This window comes from Bos indicus x Bos taurus, chromosome 20 (genome assembly GCF_003369695.1).
Source record: "Bos indicus x Bos taurus breed Angus x Brahman F1 hybrid chromosome 20, Bos_hybrid_MaternalHap_v2.0, whole genome shotgun sequence".
NCBI classification, from domain to species: Eukaryota; Metazoa; Chordata; class Mammalia; order Artiodactyla; family Bovidae; genus Bos; species Bos indicus x Bos taurus.
Genome location: NC_040095.1, coordinates 47,410,526 through 47,434,727, shown reverse-complemented (window position 1 = coordinate 47,434,727; position 24,202 = coordinate 47,410,526). Strand labels below are relative to the sequence as shown.

At 35.8% G+C, this 24,202-nt stretch overlaps 1 long non-coding RNA gene across 1 annotated transcript in view; it reads left to right on the top strand.

Moving 5' to 3' along the window:
- LOC113879175 overlaps nt 1–24,202 on the top strand; it is a 170,507-nt gene that overhangs the window by 50,640 nt on the left and 95,665 nt on the right. The window lies entirely within an intron of this gene.

The following is a 24,202-nucleotide window of genomic DNA, read 5'->3' as shown; positions in this document are numbered from 1 at the left end:
AACAACTACAGAGTCAAAGGCTCTGTAGAGTCATAGTCAATGAAGCAGAAAATGAAGTATCTCAGTCGTGTCCAACTCTTTGCTACTCCATGGACTGTAGCCTACCAGGCTCCTCGGTCCATGGAATTTTCCAGGCAAGAGTACTGGAATGGGTTGCCATTTCCTTCTCAAGAGGATCTTCCTGACCCAGGGATCGAAACTGAGTCTCCTGAATTATAGGCACTTTACCATCTGAGCCATGGTGGCTCAGACCAGTGAAGCAGAAGCAGTTGCTTTTCTGGAATTCCCTTGCTTTCTCCATGATCCAACAAATGTTGGCAATTTGATCTCTGGTTCCTCTGCCTTTTCTAAACCCAGCTTGTACACTGGAAGTTCTCAGATCATTTAAAGCCTAGCTAGAAGGATTTTGAACAAACCTTGCTAGCATGTGAAATGAGCTCAATTGTACAGTAGCTTGAACATTTGAACATTCTTTGTCATTGTATTTCTTAGAGATACTGCATAAGGAAATGGAGGGGAAAATTGGAAGTTTGATATATACACATTAGTTATATAAATGATAACAAAGAATTAATATATAGCACAGGGAACTCTACTTAATACTCTGTAGTGACCTGTATTGGAAAATAATCTAAAAAAGTTTTGAGATATGTATATTTGATACACTTTGCAGTACACCTGAAACTAACACAACATTGTAAATCAACTACACTCCAAAAAAATTTAAAAATATGTTAGGGGAAAAGGACAGTTCATAGCTTGTAAGAGTTCAACAGTGATGACAAACTGCCCCTCTCCTTTATAATCTTCCACCAGTCAAATCAAGACACAATGGAGTCATCAAAGTTATTGATTCAATTTTCTGCTATCATAAAATGATTCCAAAGAGGCTCTTAAGTCTATAAATAAACTTTAGAGCCAATGGATACAAACTGACATATAATAATGAAGACATGATATTCAAAACTGATTATTTTACTTTGCAAAACGTCACATTTTTACAGACCCTTTTGCTTTCAAAGAATCAGGAATTAATGTAATTTCAACCAATTGAAAACTATTCTTTTATCCTTGGATGATATTGTGTTTTTCAATTCTGACATTAACTTAATTAAAGATATATAAATACATATACTTAAAAAATCAAATGATCTCTCAAAGTCAAAACACAAAATATATAGTAATTTCTAATTGTTGTGAAGATTGAAGATTATGCCAGTTTTATTATAAAGAGTATTTTGAGGCACATATATTATGTCACTCAAGGAAAAATTTTTCAGTGGAATAATGTTATTGAACACAATTTCAATATATCCACAGATTTCTTATCTATTTTTCTTTTTTATTTAATTTTTTAATTTTAACTTTTTATTTTTTTATATTTCTGTTTTTTTAATTTAATTTAATTTTATTTTATTTTTTAACTTTACAATATTGTATTGGTTTTGCCATATATCAACATGAATTCGCCACAGGTATACATGTGTTCCCCATCTTGTCTATTTTTCTTTGGTCTGAATAGTTCTATACTTTACTCTATTATCAAGTCTACTAAAAATATTATCTGGCTAATAATTTCTGACCATCAAACGTAGATAACCTTTCTTTAATGCTCTTATGTAAACAATGAAATACTCTTATTGGATTTATAGTTAGGGATAAAATTCTCTGAGAGGCATGCAAATTTTTTTGCACCTATGAGTCTTTTTTGCATTATCATGGAAAAACATAGGTGTATATTTATCTTTAATAGATGAGTCATTATTTCCATTATCATTTATTAAGAGTCTATTATGAAGTTGATGCTTGTCTTCAAAGTGGCTCTTGATTTACTGACACATAGCCCCTAATTTGTGTTTTTCTGTAGTACATAGTTAGTCTATGTAAGTTTTGTTCTTTCAGTTGACACATTCAGTTGCTTACAGAAGATTGTGAAATGCAATGATCTGCTGCATATTGGACCAACACCAGCATTCCATATGTTTGAGTAGGTAGTAGCATACATATACGGGCTTCTCGAGTGAGCTAGTGGTAAAGAACCCACTTATCAATGGAGGAAATGTAAGAGACGAGGGTTTGATCCCTGGGCCAGGAAGATACCTGGAGCAGGGCATAGCAACCCACCCCAGTATTCTTGCCTAGAGAATCCCATGGACAGAGGAGCCTGGTGGGCTACAGTTCACAGGGCTGCAGAGTCAGACACAACTGAAGCGAGCTAACACACACACAGCATACCTATAACGCTATGGAACAGGACTGAACTAAGGTGAAGAAGCCATTCTCTCAGTTGCTGGGAATGGAGGATTATCTATGTACCTGCTTGAATTAGAAAGTACTGGAAAGATAATCTTTTCCATCTGTTCTTAATTACTGAAAAATCACATGCATCTTTAAGGTGAGATAGTTGCTTACCCAGTGCATTCATACATTTTTTTCCTCCATCACTCTTTCTGTTCCAATGTGAAGAGCAATATAATTTAAAAATCTGTATTGTTTTCGCTCTGTTTAACCATTCATCAGATTCTCATTGTACTTGGGATGAAGGCTCTGTCCTTACATACCACTTTTGCATCATCTGTAGGGAATATTTCTTGTTCCTTGTTCACAGGTGCCAGTGCCATGTTCAGTTACCTTGTCATTGCCAAACACCTTCCCAATATTGAACTTTATCTTTTGTTCCTATATTCACTTAACCCTTACTCATTTTTTAATTCTCACCTCAAATGTCCCCTTTAAGGAAAGGGCTTGTGGCAATAAATATATTTTTATTAGAATATAGTTGCTTTACAGTATTTTGTTAATTTCTGCTGTTTAAGGAAGTGAATCAGCTATGTATATATATGTTAAATTGCTTCAGTCCTGTCCGACTCTTTGTGACCCTGTGGACTGTAGCCAGCCAGGCTTCTCTGTCCATGGAATTTTCCAGGCAGGAATACTTGAGTGGTTTGCCATGCTCTCCTCCAGGGGATCTTCCTGGCCCAGGGATCAAACCCACATCTCATATCTCCTTAATGGGCAAGTGAGTTCTTTATCACTAATGCCACCTGGCCGCATGTGAAGCCAGCTATATGCATACATATCCCCTTCCTCTTGGACCTCCCTCCCACATGCATTAATTGTAAATTACTTTGTGTGATCTTTTAATTGATGCCTTACTCAGACACTGGGACAGGAGCTGCAAGGGGAAGGATTTTTTTCTAGTTTTACTCACTTCTATTCACGGAGTATATTTACCATTGGCTGGCTATAGCTAGCATTCCACAACTGATAGAAGTCTGAATAACATTTGAAGAAGAGCTGTGCTTTAGTTCTTCATAATCTCAGGAGCAAATTAGAGAAATGAAAATTGAAGCATAAATTTGGACTTGCTTTGATCAGTTTAATATTTATGTATTCCTTTTATTGTCTCTACTACAGCACATGTCTACCTGAAAAATGTGTATTTTCTTGTTTACAAAATAATTTTCATGTGCTTTATTTTATCTGGCCCAAGCAGTTGCTCTAACAAGTAAATCATTGCTGAATGTAAATCTAGATAAGATTTCTAGTCTTTCTTGTCCATACACACATAGGCCTAAGGATGTGATCCATAACCCTTCCACATGTCTAGATTGATAGAAATATTGATATTGGCCTACCTATCTATTTGAATCCAGATTAGATTATGCATTCCACTGCTTTGTATTTCAGAGGCCCAGAGACTCTTTTCCCTGTAGTTTTGCACTCATTATTTCAAGCATAATATGAAAATATTAGTCAAGTTAATAAATTTAGTTTTGATTTTAGGTTTTTAAAACAGGAATTAAAAGAAACATCTCTTCCTTGCTAACTTCACTTATTGTAAAAATAAAATATGGTTAGATATTTTAACAGACTAGAAAGATTAAAGCTATTAAAGAAAGTTGGGTCCTTGGAGTCTTAAACTTTTGAAGTCAGTGTTTAATATATAGCAGAAATGTAAAATGATAGCAAAATTGATTCTTATGTAGTATTAAATTGGAAAATTTGTTTTCAAATATTTTTACCAAACTTTTGACAATCCTAGGTGTAACCGAATGTTTATGTACTTTATTTTCTCATTCTAGAGGTTCATTATAATTTCCCCCTTGTTTTGATATTAGAAAAAGAAATATGCTTGTTTTTTTGCAAACTGGCTGCCAAAAATCTGTTGGTTAATTAATTTTTAAATGATATTATTAAGTAGATGTTAAGTATAAGAAGTAATTATGTCTTCATTTTCCTTAAATTATTCTCCATTTCTCATTTTAGATTTGTTAGACATCTATTGCCTTAGGTAAGAATTCATGCTTTTCACTTTGTAAATGTAAAAAAAAAATGACATACTATTGTCTAGTGTGCTTTAGTGTTAAAAGAGAAGTTTCACTATTAGTTGATATTTTCAGTATAATTGTGAAATTATGGGATTACATTCATATTATTTATAGTTTTCTGCTTTCATCTAGTTATCATAACATCGTCTAAGGTAGAGATATTCATTTATGACCTTTGCTGATCAAATTTGCTTTCCCTTACCTCCATTTTCTATATCTGTCAATTGTATTAGTATTTTGAATTAAAATGGTTCCGTGGAAACCACTTTGTTATCAAATTTCAAGGAGAGGAAAAGGTAAATTGTGCCTTCATAGGTCAAGAAACACCTGGAGTAACAGGAAAATTTGGCCTTGGAGTAGAGAGTGAAGCAGGGCAAAGGCTAATTGAGTTCTGCCAAGAGAATGCACTGGTCACAGTAAACACCCTCTTCCAACAACAAAAGAGGGACTCTACACATGGACATCACCAGATGGTCGACACAGAAGTCAGATTGATTATATTCTTTGCAGCCAAAGATGGAGAAGCTCTGTACAGTCAGCAAAAACAAGACCAGGAGCTGACTGTGGCTCAGATCATGAACTCCTCATTGCCAAATTCACACTGAAATTGAAGAAAACGGAGAAAACCACTAGACCATTAAGGTATGTCCTAAATCAAATCCCTTATGATCATACAGTGGAAGTGAGAAATAGATTTAAAGGACTAGATCTGATCGACAGAATGCCTGATGAACTATGGATGGAGGGTTGTAACACTGTACAGGAGACAGGAATCAAGACCATCCCCAAGAAAAAGAAATGCAAAAAAAGCAAAATGGCTGTCTGAGGAGGCCTTACAAATAGCTATGAAAAGAAGAGAAGACAAAAGCAAAGGAGAAAAGGAAAGATATACCCATTTGAATGCACAGTTCCAAAGAATAACAGGGAGAGACAAGAAAGCCTACCTCAGTGATCAATGCAAAGAAATAGAGGAAAACAACAGAATGGGAAAGATGAGAGATCTCTTCAAGAAAATTAGAGATACCAAGGGAACATTTCACGCAAAGATGGGCACAATGAAGGACAGAAATTGTAGGGACCTAACAGAAGCAGAAGATATTAAGAAGAGGTAGCAAGAATACACAGAAGAACTGTACAAAAAAGATCTTCAAAACCCAGATAATCACGATGGTGTGATCACTCACCTAGAGCCAGACATCCTGGAGTGTGAAGTCAAGGAGGCCTTAGGAAGCATCACTAAAAACAAAGCTAGTGGAGGTGATTGAATGTCAGTTTAGTTATTTCAAATCCTGAAAGATGATGCAGTTAAAGTGCTGCACTCAATATGCCAGCAAATTTGGAAAACTCAGCAGTGGCCACAGGACTGAAAATGTCAGTTTTCACTCCAATACTAAAGAAAGGCAATGCCAAACAATGTTCAAAATACCGCACAATTGCACTCATCTCACACGTGAGTAAAGTAATGCTCAAAATTCTGCAAGCCAGGCTTTAGCAGTACCTGAACCACAAACTTCCAGATGTTCAAGCTGGTTTTAGAAAAGGCAGAGGAACCAGAGATCAAATTGCCAACATCTGCTGGATCATGGAAAAAGCAAGAGAGTTCCAGAAAAACATCTCTTTCTGCTTTATTGACTATGCCAAAGCCTTTGACTGTGTGGATCACAAAAAGCTGTGGAAAATTCTTTAAGTGATGGGAATACTGGATCAACTGACCTGCCTTTTCAGACACCTGTATGCAGGTCAGGAAGCAACAGTTAGAACTGGACATGGAACAAAAACTGGTTCCATTTAGGAAAGGGAGTACGTCAAGGATGTATATTGTCACCCTGCTTATTTAATGTATATGCAGGGTACATCATGAGAAACGCTGGGCTGGAGGAAGCACAAGCTGGAATCAAGATTGCCGGGAGAAATCTCAGTAACCTCAGATATGCAGATGACACCACCCTTGTGGCAGAAAGTGAAGAAGAACTAAAAAGCCTCTTGATGAAAGTGAAAGAGGAGAGTGAAAAAGTTTGCTTAAAGCTCAACTTTTAGGAAACTAAGATCATGGCATCCGGTCCCATCACTTCATGGGAAATAGATGGGGAAACAGTGGAAACAGTGGCTAACTTTATTTTGGGGGGCTCAAAAATCACTGCAGATGGTGATTGCAGCCATGAAATTAAAAGACGCTTGCTCCTTGGAAGGCAAGTTTTGACTAACTTAGACAGCATATTAAAAATCAGAGACATTACTTTGCCAACAAAGGTCCGTCTAGTCAAGCTATGGTTTTTCTAGTGGTCATGTATGGATATGAGTGTTGGACTATAAAGAAAGCTGAGTGTCAAAGAATTGATGCTTTTGAACTGTGTTGTTGGCAGACTCCTGAGAGTCCCTTGGACTGCAAGGAGATCCAACCAGTCCGTTCTAAAGGAGATCAGTGCTGGGTGTTCATTGGAAGGACTGATGTTGAAGCTGAAACTCCAATAGTTTGGCCACCTGATATGAAGATGAAGGAAGGAGGAGAAGGGGATGCCAGAGGATGAGACGGTTGGATGGTATTACCAACTATATGAACATGAGTTTGGTTGAACTCCGGGAGTTGGTGATGAACAGGGAGGCCTGGTGTGCTGCAGTTCATGTGGTCGCAAAATGTCGGACATGACTGAGTGACTGAACTGAACATTTGTGCAAATATCTAGAAGAGATCTCATTGCCCATAATTTTGTTAAATTTTTAGGAAGCTGAAATATGAAACAATAGATGAAATACCTTAAATAATGTAGGATGAGTCTTATTTTTTGGAACAATAATTAAAATAATTTATTATACTTCTATTATTTGCCCCTAGTTTGCCCACAAAACACTAAAGGGAAGACTTATATCAGTTCAGTTCAGTTCAATTCAGTCGCTCAGTCGTGTCTGACTCTTTGTGACCCCATGAATCGTGGCACACCAGGCCTACCTGTCCATCATCAACTCCCAGAGTTCAATCAGACTCACGTCCATCGAGTCAATGATGCCATCCAGCCATCTCATCCTTTGTCGTCCCCTTCTCCTCTTACCCCCAATCTCTTCCAGCATCAGGGTCTTTTCCAATGAGTCAACACTTGACATGAGGTGGCCAAAGTACTGGAGTTTCCACTTTAGCTTCATTCCTTCCAAAGAAATCCCAGGACTGATCTACTTCAGAATGGACTTTTTGGATCTCCTTGCAGTCCAAGGGACTCTCAAGAGTCGTCTCCAACACCACAGTTCAAAAGCATCAATTCTTCGGTGCTCAGCTTTCTTCACAGTCCAACTCTCACATCCATATACGACCACTGGAAAAACCTTAGCCTTGACTAGATGGACCTTTGTTGGCAAAGTAATGTCTCTGATTTTCGTTATGCTATCTAGGTTGGTCATACCTTTCCTTCCAAGGAGTAAGCGTCTTTTAATTTCATAGCTGCAGTCACCATCTGCAGTGATTTTGGAGCCCCAGAAAATAAAGTCTGACACTGTTTCCACTGTTTCCCCATCTATTTCCCATGAAGTGATGGGACCAGATGCCATGATCTTTGTTTTCTGAATGTTGAGTTTTAAGCCAACTTTTTCACTCCCCTCTTTCACCTTCATCAACAGGCTTTTTAGTTCCTCTTCACTTTCTGCCATAAGGGTGGTGTCATCTGCACATCTGTGGTTATTGATGTTTCTCCCGGCAATCTTGATTCCAGCTTGTGTTTCTTCCAGCCCAGCGTCTCTCATGATGTACTGTGCATATAAGTTAAATAAGCAGGGTGACAATATACAGCCTTCTTCATTCTCTTTGGAAGGATAGTAAAGGTTTCCAGAAAATACAAAAACAGACATTAGGATCTGAATTCATTGCCTTATACTGGCCCCTAAAAGTATAATCCAATCAGATGACTTAAAGTGATCTTGAGATAATAATGATACCAAGAAGGTGACAGAATGACATTACTGAAGAGAAATCTTTTGAGTTAAGTCTTCAAAAATTAGCACAGATAAAGGAACATTGAGTCACAATGAAACAACCAATAACCACATAGAGGAAAAAAACACTGTGGACAGGAATCAGATGAAACAATTGAAAAACAAATATATCTTATTTGTTTAAAAATGAATTTGAAATTATAGGAGATGAACTTGAGTGATCTGATATGTTATAATGGAAAAAATTTCCAGCAAGTGGCTGGAAATGGAAAACTAAATTATGTTACAATATTTACATGTCATTTGGAAAAACTATCATCAGAGTTAGAGACCTTTTTGAAGTTGTATCTTTATAAAATATAGTATAATTATTATTTACATTACATTTTATAAAATTAACATATCTATGAAAATTACTAATTAAGTTTGAAAGAGTATATAATAACTGCTCAAGAAAAATTAATCAGACATAGAAAACAAAATAAATGAAAACTGAAAAATAAGAAGTTGGACACACACACATTTAGGCACATCTAATGGAGTGTGAAAGTTGCTCAGTTCTGTCCCACTCTTTGACACCCCATGGTCTGTACAATCCATGAAATTCTCCAGGCCAGAATACTGGAGTGTGTAGCCTTTCTCTTCTCCAGGGTATCTTCACAACCCAGGGATTGAACCCAGGTCTCCCACATTGCAAGTGGATTCTCTACCAGCTGAGCCACAAGGGAAGCCCTTTAAAAAAAAAAAAAATCTTTTGGCAGCATTGCACAGCATGTAGGATATTAGTTCCCTGACCAGGGATTGAACCCATGCTACCTGCATTGCCAGTGTGGAGTCTCAACCACTGGACCACAAGGGAAATCCCCTAATGAAGTAGAGAGAATAAAATAAGTAGTTTAAGTTTACATATGAATACATCAGTAACCAAATTAGATACAAACTAAATAAATTCTTCATTTAAAATATATTTTTTTAGATTTGTTTAAACAATTGCAGCTATGCCCTGTTTATATGAATAATGGCTAAAGTATATCTTATTTATATAGAAATACATATATATATATAATGAATATATATGTTCATATATATGGTGAAATTTGGTAATAAAGACCAAAAAAGATGTTGTAGCTCTAATGAAATCAAAAAGGAAAGATTTTTAAGGCAGTGTTAAAAGTGTGACAGAAATTTTAATTTTCAACTCTCACACTTCTAAAATAATATCTCAAAAGTATAATTAAAATAATTGAGATAAAGAAGTTCACACCTATCATAAGTGTGTTGTTTTATGTAATTCATAGAAAAACTGAGAACATACACAATCAGTAAATATACAAGACAATATAATATATAACAGTAATTTTCAAGCATACATGGGAACATAAATAACATTCTAGTACTTTCACAGTACGTGGTGCCATTTTTGATGCAAGTATTTGTGCGGCAAACATTTTTACCACCTGACTAATGTCATAAGGCAGTTTTGTCATAAATGATAAAATTACAAAAAATATAAAAGATAATTAAAATATTGTAATGAAATATGAGAAATGAATGGCAAAGCTAAAAAGACTCTTGCAAAATACAAAATACTTGAATACATTTGAAATGTGTATGGATTCATGGAAACACTGCACAAGTAACTGATTATTTTCTGTGTATTAAACCTGAACACTTGTCTTCCAAAATTTTTATTCATAGTATTTTGTATATTGGGGGTTTTGGTGGTTATTCTGTTTGGTTTGGGTTTGTCTTATTCTTTTGCTTGTTGATTCATCTCTTTGTTCAGCATCACACTTTTTCTTTCTTGCTAAAATTTCTTTCTTCATTAAGAGAGATATCAGTTTCCACATACTCAAATTCATATTTGTAACTGAGCCTTGTGTTGCATTGTAAAAACCTCTATGTTCTTGTTTATTTCTTCTCATATTGTCATACCTCCACTAACAGACATTTCAAAGTTCATTGGGAGATGTCAGTTCACCTATGCTCCTTGGTTTCTTTTCTTCTAATGTAGTATGTTAAAATAAGAAACCAACTCTTGGGGTAAATCATCCTCATCTGTCAACTTGATATAGCTATCAGTAGTTACTGGAAGATATGCTAATGCATTTCAATCAGTTGAAAGCAAACTGTCAAACCAAAAAGAATCAACCAGTTGTTTTATCTTTCAATGGCAAAATTTTTGTAGTGGAAATGCTGCAGCAAAAATGTTTACAGTAAGAAAAAAAGAAAGAAAGAAAGAAAAACCTTATAGCAAAAATACTGGACAGGTATATACAACTACGTATTCTATATATTATTCCATTAAGCAAGTCTTATCATGTTTCAAAACATTATTTAACAAAAGTCAGGAATTTCCCTTCTGTAAAGTTCCAGAGAGTAAATAGTTTCTTCTTTGCCTGACATGTGTTCTCAATTAAAACAACTCAACTCTGCTGTTTCGGTGTACAAGCAGCCACGGAAAACATGAATATCAATAGATGTGACTGGGTTCTAATAAAACTTTTTATCAGTCAGGGCTGGGGTTGGACTCTGTCTGTGGAGTACTGTTAGCCAGTCTGTTATAAAGCACACATTGTGCATGCATGCTAAGTCACTTCAGTCAGGTCCAAAGCTTTGAGATCCTGTGAACTGTAGCCTACCAAGCTCCTCTGTCCATGGAATCCTCCAGGCAATAATACTGAAGTGGGTTGTGATGTCCTCTTCCAGGGGATCTTCCAGACTTAGGGATCAGACACACATCTCTTAAGTCTCCTCCATTTGCAGGTGGGTTCTTTACCACTATTGCCACCTGGGAAGCCCCAAAGCAAACATTACCACATAACACTGATAATGTGTGCCAATATATTTAACTTAAAAAATAACATGACACCTAGTGAAAAATAGTTTAAAACTGCAACAGTTTTAATGGCCATTTTTAAATAAATCAAAGAAGAGATCAAATCAGGGTTGGAATACATTTAGATGTAAATAAAAATGAAAATCAGATCAGATCAGATCAGTCGCTCAGTCGTGTCCGACTCTTTGCGACCCCATGAATCGCAGCACACCAGGCCTCCCTGTCCATCACCAACTCCCGGAGTTCACTCAGACTCACGTCCATCAAGTCAGTGATGTCATCCAACCATCTCATCCTCTGTCGTCCCCTTCTCCTCCTGCCCCCAATCCCTCCCAGCATCAGAGTCTTTTCCAATGAGTCAACTCTTCACATGAGGTGGCCAAAATACTGGAGTTTCAGCTTTAGCATCATTCCTTTCAAAGGAATCCCAGGGCTAATCTCCTTCAGAATGGACTGGTTGGATCTCCTTGCAGTCCAAGGGACTCTCAAGAGTCTTCTCCAACACCACAGTTCAAAATCATCAATTCTTCAGCGCTCAGCCTTCTTCACAGTCCAACTCTCACATCCATACACGACAGGAAAAACCATAGCCTTGACAGGACGAACCTTTGTTGGCAAAGTAATGTCTCTGCTTTTGAATGAAAATAGTAGTTTTAAAAAATGTAACAAATGCTGTTGCAAGAACCATTTATTAATTAAATTAAAACATACTAAGATAAAGGCTGGAATTCAAAGACATAAATAAGGCTCATAAAAGATTAAAACTAATGGATAATCCAAATAAGAAAGAAAGTAAATAGTTGAAACTAGAGGAGAAATTAAAAAGAAGACAAAATTAAATGTGGCAGTCCACAAAAGTATTTATTTCAGTGACATGTTTAGAGACAAAAGGAAAAGAACTAAAGAATTTTTGCAACAAGAAGCAATAGTTAGAACTGGACATGAAACAACAGACTGGTTCCAAAAACGGAAAGGAGGATGTCGAGGCTGCATATTGTCACCCTGCTTATTTAACTTATATGCAGAATGCATTATGTGAAATGCTAGGCTGGATGAAGCACAAGCTGGAATCAAGATTGCTGGAAGAAATATCAATAACCTCAGATATGCAGATGACACCACCCTTATGGCAGAAAATGAAGAACTAACAGCCTCTTGATGAAAGTGAAAGAGGAGAGTGCAAAGTTGGCTTGAAATTCAGCATTCAAAAAACAAAGATCATGGCATCCTGTACCATCACTTCATGGGAAATATATGAGAAAACAATATAAACTGTGACAGTCTTTATTCTCTTGGGCTCTAAAACCACTGCAGATGGTGGCTGCAGCCATGAAATTAAAAGATGTTTGTTCCTTGGAAGAAAAGTTATGACCAACCTAGACAATACATTAAAAAGCAGAGACATTACTTTGTCAACAAAGGTCCGTGTAGTCAAAGCTATGATTTTTCCAGTAGTCATGTATTGTTATGAGAGTTGGACTATAAAGAAAGCTGATCGCTGAAGAACTGATGCTTTTAAACTGTGATATTGGAGAAGATTCTTGAGTCCCTTGGATTACGAGGAGATCAAACCAGTCGATCCTAAAGGAAATCAGTCCTCAATATTCATTGGAAGGACTGATGTTGAAGTTGAAACTCCAATATTTTGGCCACCTAATGAGAAGAACTGACTCATTGGAAAGACTCTGATGATGGCAAAGATTGCAGGAGATGGAGGGGACAACCGAGGATGAGATGGTTGGATTGCATGATCTACTCAATGGACATGAATTTGAGCAAGCTCCAAGAGCTGGTGATGAACAGAGAAGCCTAGCATGCTGCAGTCCATGACATTGCAAAGAGTCAGACTTGGTTGAGCAACTGAACAACAATATCTCATCTCAAAGGAGAAAAAAATGCACATGTAACAATATCAGTGCATAATTGTGAAAAAAGCTAGCGGAGGTGATGGAATTCCAGCTGAGCTATATCAAGTGCTAAAAGATGATACTGTGAAAATATTGCACTCCATATGCCAGCAAATTTGGAAAACTCAGCAGTGGCCAAAGTGCTGGAAAATGTCAGTTTTCATTCGAATCCCAAAGAAAGGCAATTGCAATGCTTGTTCAAATGATTGCACAATTGCACTCATTTCACACGCTAGCAAAATAATGCTCAAAATTCTTCAAGCAAGGCTTCAAAAGTATGTGAACTGAGAAGTTCCAGATGTTCAAGATGCATACAGAAAATCACAGGAACCAGAGATCAAATTGTCAACATCTTTTGGATCATAGAAAAAGCAAGGGAATTCCAGAAAAACATCTACTTCTGCTTCACTGACTACCCTAAAGCCTTTGACTGTGTGGATCACAACAAACTGGAAAATTAAAGAGATGAGAATACCAGACCACCTTACCTGCCTCCTGAGAAATCTGTATGTAGGTCAAGAAGCAATGGTTAGAACCAGACATGGAACAGGGACTGGTTCTGAATTGGAAAGGAGTATGTCAAGGTTGTATATTATCACCCTGAATTGGGAAAGGAGTACCTCATGGCTGTATATTGTCACCCTGTTATTTCACATATGCAGAGTACATCATGTGAAATTCCAGGCTGGATGAAGCACAAGCTGGAATCAAGATTGCCAGGAGAAATATTAGGAACCTCAGATATGCGGATGACACCACCTTTATGGCAGAAAGCAAAGAGGAACTAAAGAGCCACTTAATGAAGGTGAAAGAGGAGAGTGAAAAATTTGACTTACATCTCAACATTCAAAACACTAAGATCATGGCATCTGGCCCCATCTCTTCATTGCAAATAGATGGGGAAACAATGGAAACAGTGACAGACTTTATTTTCTTGGGCTCTAAAATCACTGCAGATGGTGACTGCAGCCATGAAATTAAGAGACACTTGCTTCTTGGAAGAAAAGTTATGACAAACGTAAATAGCATATTCAAAAGCAGAGATGTTAATTTGCCAACAATGGTCCGTTTTGTCAAAGCTATGGTTTTTCCAGTAGTCATGTATGGATGTGAGAGTTGGACAATAAAGAAAGCTGAGCAATGAAGAATTAATGCTTTTGAATTGTGGTGTTGGGAAAAACTTTAAGAGTCCCTTGGAGGCAAGACGATCAAGCCAGTCAATCCTAAAGTCAATCAGTTCTGAATATACATTAGAAAAATTGATGGTGAAGCTGAAACTCCACTTGGTGCAAAGAATGGACTCATTGGGAAAGATTCTGATTCAGGCAAAGACTGAAGGCAGGAGGAAAAGAGGACAACAGAGGATGAGATGAGATGAGATGGTTTGATAGCATCACCGAATCAATGGACATGAGTTTGAGCAAGCACTGGAAGATGGTGAGGGGAAGAGAAGCCTGGCATGCTGCAGTCCATGGGGTTGCAAAGAATCAGGCATGACCTAGCAACTGAACAACAACAAAAGTATTAGGGGAGAAACAGAGCAGATAATCCCAACACATTGGTATATTAAAGGAAAAAAATCACATAAAAAGATATCAAAGAAAACATTTGATATTGTTCTGTATATGAAATAGAATAAAAACAATCAAAAAATCAAAATAGAAATAGATCAGTACAAGTCTGATAGTATATGGTGAAAATATAGAAGCATTTCTTAAAAATGGTAAGGATGTCAAAGGTAGCACTATTCAGTTCATTTCAGTTCAGTTGCTCAGTCCTATCTGACTCTTTGCAACCCCATGGACTGTAGTACGCCAGGCTTCCTTGTCCATCACCAACTCTTGGAGCTTACTCAAACTCATATCCATTGAGTCGGTGATACCATCCAACAATCTCATCCTCTGTCAACCCCTTCTCCTCCTGCCATCAATCTTTCCCAGCATCTGGGTCTTTTCCGGTGAGTTGGCTCTTCACATCAGGTGGCCCAAGTATTGAAGTTTCAGCTTCAGCATCAGTCCTTCCAGTGAATATTCAGGACTGATTTCATTTAGAATTGACTGATTGGATCTCCTTCAAGAGTCTTCTTTTCCAACACCACAGTTCAAAAGCATCAATTCTTCATTGCTCAGCTTTCTTTATAGTCCAGCTCTCACATCCATACATGACTACTGTAAAAACCATAGCTTTGACTAGACAGACCTTTGTTGACAAAGCACTATTACTAAGTCAACTTATTGAATTAACAACTTTGGCCAGTGGGAGAAAAAAAGATCGCCAAAGCAGAACTACCTTTTCTGTTCTTTCCTTCTATCTCTTTTCTACCAACAGTTGAGGGGATTCTTTTGTCAATTCTCTCCTGAAACCTATCCAGATTTTTCCTCAATTTTTTTAGAGTAAGATCCAATTTCTTTACAGTAGCCTCAAAAGTAGTTACAGAATCTATCTTTTCCTCTTTAACAGCTTTACTCTGTTCCAACTATACTGACAAGTTAAGAGTCTCTCCCACTTTAAGCTATTTACAGCAACATTTCTTTTGGATTTGGTTCCTCCAGATAGCCACTGCACCCACTTATTCTTCACTGAATTTCAATCTGCAATGAGATCTTCTCTGACAGCCTTAATAATAGCAAGTCCCACTGCATCATCTCCCACACTCCCATACCTTCCACCTCACTTTACTGTTTCTTTTCTAGATCTATTATCATCTACCTTTATATATAGCTTATTGAGTTTTTATGTATTTTGACAAGGTGACCATCTAATGTATTATCTAAGTAGCTAAATGGAATAGAGGCAGTTACTATTAACAACATATCATGACAACTGGCACAAATTGAACTTGTCATAAGCAAAAGGGGCATATGGTTATTTACCCTCTGGCTTATAATCTTTTTGTTTTTTTTTCCCAGTAATATGAGTTCCTTGAAGGCAAACATCTGTCTTTGTTTACTGATGTGATTCAGGTGGCTAGAATAGTGTCTACCAAAATAAAAATTTGTTCAGTGAAGAAATAGCTGTGAATTTCCTTAGCTACAGAAAATCATATCACCCCCCCCCCAATGCAAATACTCTGCGTCCTTAAAAGTAATCAAATAACCTTAACTAGGTAGCAAATGGAATTCCTAACCATTCACAGAACATGAACTTTCAGTTTTTTAATAGCTAGGAATCATTTCTTCAGTGTAGAATTAAGTTTAATATGGCTTTTTATACGACTCTCCTGAATGAAAAGTTTTGGATATTGACACACTGCCAGAAGGTTTTTCCCTATGTAATATATTTTCTTCAAATTTTAAAATTTGCTCTCATTTCATTTAAAAGCGAGGTGGATTTTTGCAAAATGAAATGGAGAAGCAGGTGTCGGCAACTAGAATACACACAGGCTGGCAGATGCAAAACAAATAGACCAACAAAAGCATTTGGAGCCTTTACATGTTTGCCAGTCTGATGCCTTAGCGCAATTTGCAAAGTGCTCTGAGGATTGTCCTTATGTTTATTCATTGAATAAGAAATATTTGCAAATTTTTCTTTTCCCCTTGGATATAAAAGTCTGTGAAATATGATAAAGTAAAAGGAACATCTGAATGACAGAATCAGCATACATATTTCTATTACAGGCAATAGAAATACTTGTGACTTTCCATCATTCAAGTGCTATGTGAATACATATTTAAAAATCTACTAGTAGATACCCCTTGACACAACAGCAATCAATGGAAAGCTTTGAAAATTATTTATCTTTAAATATTTTCACTGAAAATGATTGTTTTAACAATTTAAATCAAACTCCAGATGCCTACTAGGGGGGAAAAAAAAGCAACTAAAGCTATGTCTGGTAGTGAACCCCCACTGAATACTGAAATTTTAAAAAATAAAACAATTGGCTATCTGTGGTCTTTGTCATGAATTTAGCTTTTAAGAGACCAAGTGATATATACAGTATATTTGGCAAGTTGCTTGCCAGTGCAAGCTGTAGAGAAAAGTGAGATCGTCTTAATACCTGCAGAGTGTTTATTTTTCTTTTATCTACCAAACACTTGATCTATTTGCATTGCTTGAAATCCAACAGGCTGTCTACAGCTACTTTCAATCTAGAGCATACAATGAAAACACATTATTATAAATCTTGTACATATACACACATATCAATATATATTATATAAACACATACATATCACATGTATTATACATACACATGAATAGATGCTAGATATATAAATTCAGATTTCCAAAACTACATCAGTGGGAAGTTGGTTTAGACGTTCATTTAGAAATAAACAAATACATTAAGTCTTTTTCATCACCTTTAAAATAAGGGCCACATGACATTGTTCCTAGATGTGTGCTGCTGCTGCTGCTGCTAAGTCGCTTCAGTCGTGTCCAACTCTGTGCGACCCCATAGACGGCAGCCCACCAGGCTCTGCCGTCCTTGGGATTCTCCAGGCAAGAACACTGGAGTGGGTTGCCATCTCCTCCAATGCATGAAAGTAAAAAGTGAAAGTGAAGTCGCTCAGTCGTATCTGACTCTTAGCAACCCCATGGACTGCAGCCTATCAGGCTCCTCCGTCCATGGATTTTTCAGACAAGAGTACTGTCCTAGATGTGTAGTGGCAGGTAATACAACCCTAACTATTGTCATTCTTTCACTTCTAGAATGAGTCAGAGAATCCACCCTCAGGAAGACCTTTCTAAATTAACTTGCTAGCTAAGAGCCTCAGCTAAAATAGTTGCTGACACAGTTACTGGAAAGTAATTGAACTCACTCAAGACCCATATGCACTAGGAATTGAAGATGTTTTCTTGCCCTCTCTATATAACACAGACATTTCTGGGCGTACTATCCTCATATTATACTCAGCTGTTAGCAGTGATATTATACACTTGTCTAGTGCAGTCTGTACCTCTGTAAACTCATGGAGACTTCCCCTACACAGATTTATAACCATCACAGCTCTGTCCCAAATAATGAAAAACCAGTCATAAACAACAAAATATTTCTCAGTAAACCTGGAATCCACACCACCAAGAAGTCAGTCTGATATAATAGAGAAACAATCTATTTTGTTATCAAGCAGAGGAAATTAAATCTTGATATTACTAGAGGATGGCTAGACTAACTAACATCCTTTCTAAGCCTTACTTAAAATGCTTGAAATAAATCATAGTTTACTTATAGCTGCTGAATATTAATTAAATACTTAAAATTGTTCTTAGATCATCCCACACTCAGTATATGGCGTATGTTACCATTCTTTTCAAAGAGCTGATTTTACTAGTTTATCTTAAATATTTAAATGACTAATTTTATTTAAAATATCCCAAAAGTATTTCTCTTTTTAAAAAATTCTATAAAATCAAATATATAAGGCATGGGTCTTTTAAATTTTTCTCCCTTAATACTATTAATAATAGAGAAAAGAAAAAATAAATAAAATGAACTAGGGTTGGAACATAGCTAATAATTTTGCACAATTAATTATTTTTATTTTGTTCACACTGTATCGACAATTATCTATACAAACTTTCATACTTTCTGATTAATTCACTGTTCTCCACAACCATCACATTTTTTTCTTTTGTTGAAAGGTATACTTTTACTAATCGAACACTTTGCTAATTATCAACTTTTATAAGTTACTAATATAAATAAAATGAATAGAAGTGGAAAAATAGGCTCAGTCAATGATATCCATCATTTGATCTAATTGTAAAGATTAGCCCAATCTTAGGCTTCTTTTTTGTTTTTTAAAGTATGTTTTGAGCACTTTTAAATAGACTCATTTGTACATTTCAAAGTAGTATCCTCGGGTGATGCTTTTGGAGTCTGACTGCTCTCGTTGACACATGGCAGATAACTACTTGCAGGGCTTTGCCAAGTTTTTTATCTATTTCATAAAATTCACTTATCAAGGCAATTTTCAAACTTTCATAAAATGAAGCTCCAAGCAATTAATTAATTTGGTTTTGATTATATTTTTCATTGAATTGCTCCTAGCCAAGAAAATTTCTCATTTGAGATGAAAAAAAAAAAAAAAAAAACAGTTTGGTTACATTCATTCATAATTTGCATTATTGGCTTCAAAATATTGCTCTGGGTGATATTTTTATTTAGTTATTACTCAAGGTTTTCTCTCACAAGAGACAACAACATGTGAATTTCTTGAAACTTCAAACTAATAAAATTCATGTTTTAATAAGTATCTAAAATAACCCACATTTTTTACTTTGACTAATAAATAAGTTGTGGCTATCATATTCTATTCAGAAGCAGGAGCATAGTCTTTCAACTTTTAGTGATTTCTAGTTAGTATGTATTTTTCCTCAGTATTTTATTGATTATAATATCACACATTGAAAATACTTTAATCTCTGATACATCTGAGTTTTTAATGAATATAATTTTGAAGTATTACTTTTTAAGTGTGAAAGTATATGAAATATAAGTGCATTAAAATATATTCACCTCATATGAAACTCAAAGATATTGAATGTATTTCTTTTACTTTTAGTAAGTGTGTGGCACATTAATCAATAACCAATGATGAAGAGATAAGATTACAAAGTGACCAAATTATTCTTAAAACCAAATGTCTTGAACTTTGAGAATCCATGCAAAATAGAACAAAAAATAGCACACTACTTTTTACTTTCTCTACTTTGAGTGAAGAGCACTAGCAGTAGAGACCAATAAATTGATTCTATTCTGTCCTAGTTCCAGTATGATAATATCCTTTTATCTGAGTTATCATCCTTCCAGGTTCAAAGATAAGGCTTTTTGAAAAGAATCATTCACCGGCCACCTAATTATTTGGGCATTGTCAAGAAGGTTACTATTGACTAACATATAAATCTTCATTGACTTGCTTGTCCTTTTATGTGGCAAAATACTTAAGAGAAAATCAGGAAGATCCTCTGCAGGAGGAAATGGCAACCCACCCAATATTCTTCCCAAGAAAATTCTATGGACTGAAACGCCTAGCAGACTACAGTCCATGGGATCACAGGGTTGGACACCACTGAGAACATAGGTACAGATGATAGTCAAGATGTTGGTGTACTTTGTTTAAAAATTTAGTAAGTGAGCAATTGCATACTTGTGTGATGCAGTATAATGTGATTCTATGCCACAAATTTTGGTTGTATTAATAACTCATTTTGACAACACAGTTTGGAAAAAGTGGAGCTCAGAATCTTTGAAGTACACTTATATTCTTTGAAGTCTAATTAGATTAAATATTTTACCTAGGAAACTGCAACTTTTCTAGGATATTTAAATGCAATTATTACATTGATGATCACCTATCATCTGTATTTAATTAAAATTGTGAATCAACAATCATAAAGATGCTCTAATATATAAAATCCTCAAATTTGAATTAGTTATATAAAAGACACAATTCAAATGTTTCTTAGTTCTATGGAAATTTTATTTTAGGAATGACATCACTATTTTATATTTTAATAATGGGTATGACGTCTTTATGACTTTCACTTAAAAGCAGAAAGAGTAGTCTGTGGAGACTCATTCTCTTTTGCTCACATGTTTTAACAGATGCTTTGTATGGCTTCAAAAGTTAATTTCTCCTATATATACTTGAGAAAGTTGAGAATAGAGAGAGAAGGGGAAATGGAGTAAATTTAGGCACTTTATCTTACAAAAACTTGCAATAACCTATTACAATTAAATAATTAAGGATGTAAAGAATGCTATATAATTGTAGTCTTCAGTCATTTATTACAAAATATTTAGAGCAAACCTACTGTATTACTGACTCCTAGGCATATGAGAAAAAATAATTGATAAACTTTTCGCTCTAAAAAGCATTGTAAAATTAAAAAAGAAAAGAAAAGCATAGCATATTGATGTTTTAAATTGCTGTTGCAAATAACACAACAATTGTTTTTGGAGTCTAGATGCTGAAAGTTTTACAATAAATCACTAGAGATATAAACTCAGAATCATCTAATTTACAAGATGGTAGGAATTTTATAGGAACGTTGAGCTCAAACGCCTATCCAATTTGTATATTACTACTATTATAGTTTTCATTGGCAACTCACATGATCTATATTGCCCAAATTGGGGTTTTGATTGGTTAAGGAAATATTGGTCCACAAGTGTGTGTTTGTGTGTGCATAGTGAAAGTGAAAGTTACTTAGTCATGTCCGACTCTTTGTGACCTCATGGACTATATACAGTCCATGGAATTCTCCAGGCCAGAATCCTGGAGTGGGTAGCCTTTTCTTCTCCAGGCAATCTTCCCAACCCAGGAATCAAACCCAGGTCTCCCACATTGCAAGCGGGTTCTTTACCAGCTGAGCCACAAGGGAAGCCCATGTACATACGTTTGCTTTTATTAAATTTCTGTTCAAGTATGCAATGTCACATTTTGAGGTATGTATTATTCTCCAAACAAACAAACTGAAAATATGACACGTCTATGCCTCTGCAGCACCCTGACAGAGCTGAATCACAGTCATTTATTAGCTGGATCACAGCACTTGATAGTTTACTACTGTTCATTCCTCCCCAATGATTTTTTGGCATTCAGTTCCAGTATCAGAAACCTTTAATCACCAAGGCTGCCTTTGTGGTTTTTCCCATGAAAAGAGTCTAAAAGGAAGAAGTACATGTTCTGTATCCATGCCTCATTGAAAACCATGCATTGCAAGATCAATCAGCTTCATAATTCTTGAAAATATTGATTTTGCATCTGGCTTGGCTCATTCACTTATACCACCATGATAACATCTGTACACATTTGAGCTTTTGGCCTCTGTTTTGCATCATTTTCAAAGGTGAATATATAGAATTTTATTTCTTTTATTACCTCATGTTGGAAAGTTGCCAAACCAGTAGCTGAGGAACTGAGAAACTGATGAAACTGATGTCATGTCACTGAGGAACTGATGCAGTTTTAAAGTTTCCCCCCTCATTTTTAGCATATTCTCTACTCATTAGGAAATAGTTTCTATAACTTTCTCCCAAATTTACACTTAAAAGTAATTTGCCTATGCACCATAAAATTTTTGAGTATGTCAATGTTAAAAAATATGTGCTAAACATGATACTTCTCTCAATTCAATCATTTACCTGCATCGATGTGAGTATGTCAATGTTAAAAAATATGTGCTAAACATGATACTTCTCTCAATTCAATCATTTTCCTGCATCGATGTACCATAAGTTGTGAACTAAGCCTTGAAAATATTTTTTAAATGTCTATCATCTGCATGCATATTCATGATATGTACTTCCAAATGTATTAGGAAAGTATAGCTTTCTTCACTTACAGAACAATTTTTTAGATGTATGTAAATAATGAGAAACTCTTACATTTATAGTAAAATTAGAATAAAAATTCAAGAGATATTTTACTTAAAAATATGCTCCATAAAGCACCTACATGAGATTAAATATTCTCAATAATTATGATACACTTTAAGCAGATAGCATGTTCTGTGTTCATCTTTATATTTAAAATTTATGGTGTAATTTTTGCAAATAACCAAGGTATAAAAATAAGCATTTGGAAGTCAGCGTATCTATTTATACATAAGGCAGCCACATAGTAATGCACTGTGTGTTTGTGCTCAGCAGCTCAGTCATGTCCAACTCTTTGCGATTCCATGGACTGTAGCCTATCAGGCTCCCCCGTCCCTGGGATTCTCCAGGCAAGAACACTGGAGTGGGTTTCCATTTCCTCCTCCAATGCATGAAAGTGAAAAGTGAAAGTGAAGTCGCTCAGTCGTGTCCGACTCTTAGTGACCCCACGGACTGCAGCCCACCAGGCTCCTCCATCCATGGGGTTTTCCAGGCAAGAGTACTGGATTGGGGTGCCACTGCGCCCTCCATGTATCAGACTAGGCTTAGGTAAAACCATCCTAATATGAAATGTCTCTTCAATGCTTTACCCATGTTTAATTGGTTTGTTTAGCATCAAATTATTGAAATGGAGTAGTTATTTACATATTCAGAATATATTTTCTGTATCAGATATATGTCTTACAAATATTTCCCCCACCTGTGGCATATCTTTTCATGTTCATAATGGTGTTGCCACCTAAAGAATGGTGGTGGCTTCTGCCTTTGCAAGGAGTAGGCCATTAGCCATTGCAAACACTAAATTCCTACACATCCTGAAAGAAATTTAACCTGGAGGTCTGGAATGAGGCACTCTGTGCTCTGGGAAAAACTGAATCAGGCCTTTAGATAGTGAGCTATTTTTAAGGAGAAAATTTTATGAACTCTGATTCTTACATCTTCTCATACCTAGAAAAGCACAAAGATCATTATTAGCAACATCTACTCCTCATGACTAGCAGCAGCCTTCTACTGAGACGTATATTTGCACTAACTCCACTCTCAAAAATTCTGTTATAGTCCTCAGTAGGTCTTCAAATAAAAGTGAACTCACAACCCTAAGGATGTGTAGCTTTTGTTTTCTTTCAGTCAGTAGTTCCTTTTAAAGTAAAAATGTAACACATCTAAGTTCAGCTGCTTGCTACTAATAAGCCAATAATTCTAGAGGCAAGTGTCTATGGAAAGGAAAGATGCTTTAGTCATGAAAGCCAGCAATCTGGGGAGATGGTGGACTCCTATCCAAAGACCACCTCCAAAGATTCTGCTCAACCATGACAGTTCTTAAAGGGTAAAATGGAGGGAAAATGTATAGATAGTTGAATTTACACAAAACACGTATATCTAGACATAATAGATTATAACTTTATTCAGGTATAAATATGTTTATCTATTTTAATACATAGGTACCATGTAATGATGGAGAGTGGAATGGCACCCACTCCAGTATTCTTGCCTGGAGAAGTCCATGGACAGAGAAGCCTGACAGGCTACAGTCCATGTGCGTTGCAAAGAGTTGGACATGACTGAGTGACTAAAACACATGCACACTATATAATGAAAAAGTAAAAGCTTTTGAGATTGGGAGAAAATATTTGTACATCTCATATCTGGTAAAAGACTTCTGTTTAGAATATTTAAAAAAATTCAACAATGTAAGAACAAAAATCAATTAAAATGTGAACAAAAACACTGAATAAACACTTCACAAAGGAAAATAAATGGATGTCAAAAAAGGCATACAAAATCATTAAGGGTTAAAATACAACTTAAAATGACTATGAGATACTAAATATTTATTTGTTGTTCAAGTCACTCAGTCACGTCCAACTCTTTGCAACACCAT